The following is a 1,443-nucleotide window of genomic DNA, read 5'->3' on the forward strand; positions in this document are numbered from 1 at the left end:
CCCACCCCAAAACCCAACATTTTAGTACGTTGTAGTTGGAATCTCTCATTGTAGGATGATTCACTACAATTGCTAGATTCTACGTGTAACTGACGTCCGCGAATTTAGTCCTCACTCAAATAATACATATATACACCAAGCACCCATTTCGGATTCCCACACTCACAAATCACACTCACGCAGAGCGGGTCACGGAGAGAGAGAGAGAGAGAGAGAGAGAGAGAGAGAGACAGACAGACAGACAGACAGACAGACAGACAGACAGACAGATAACAAGTAGTAAGGAAAAGAGGAGGAAAACAACAAAGCAACAAATCACGAAAGAGAGATAGATAAACGGGCCGTTAAGGCTAAAAATAACCAACACGTAAAAAACAACCAAACAAATCCTGGTTCACAAGAATCTACACTTCAATGACACTATCGCTTCATCATGCCCGTCGCGTATACATGTATTCCCAGATCTCTCTTATGTGCCAGCCGACAATCGCAATATCGTTCTTGCATAAAATGCATGCATGCTCTCGAAAAAGGCAATAAATCATTGTATCCCAAGAAAACGCAAGGCAATCTATAATGCAAACAATTCACAACGCGCTGAATGAAAAGCACTAAATTGCTAAGAAAGATTTGCACAAAAAAATTGTTGTGCAATACAGTATTTAAACAATATAATTAAACACAACAAAACTATGAAATAAAAACAGCGGAAGTCGAATCAAAAAGAAAATAAAAATTAAATGTCGTTGATCCTCGAGCTATAAAACGTGATGTGTTGTGTCATAATAAGATAATAGATCTTTTAAAAAAGGAAATAAAAATAAAAATGTAAAACGAAACTAAAAACATTTGAAACGTGATTTATGAACTGAAAAGAAATAAAAACTAAGCTTAAATGCTGTGCACATAACGAGCCGAGCAGAATTAACGAGCATAAAAAACCCCTGGCAGCAAACAGCCTTGGGCGGATACATTTGATAATATTATATTACGTATAAATGAAGATAAATGTTATGTGGGTAATATATATTTTTTACAGGTGACATACAACTGTGTAAGGTTGTTATGTCACCTATTTATATCACAAGGTCGCAAAAATAAATGATTCATTAAATTTTAATGACACCTTGAGTAATAAATACAGAGTAATAGATCTAATTCATATTTAAAAAAGGTACCAGACCTATAATAGATATTCATAGTTTAGTACGTCACTTATTTGTATTACAAGGTCGCAAAAATAAACGATTAATCCAATTTTAATGACACACAGAGTAAGCCTTATAAATACAGAGCAATAAGTAATTTTCTTAATCTGATAAGGGTAAGAGATCTATATTTCTATGACTCAGTTGGCATTGGGCTGGACTGCGGAGGGACCGACCCTGGTTTGAGTCTCGAACGGCGGGTGGGGTGGGGTGGTGGCGGGGGTGGAGAGGGGAA

Source organism: Aplysia californica, unplaced genomic scaffold (genome assembly GCF_000002075.1).
Source record: "Aplysia californica isolate F4 #8 unplaced genomic scaffold, AplCal3.0 scaffold00818, whole genome shotgun sequence".
In the NCBI taxonomy this organism is placed as follows: Eukaryota; Metazoa; Mollusca; class Gastropoda; order Aplysiida; family Aplysiidae; genus Aplysia; species Aplysia californica.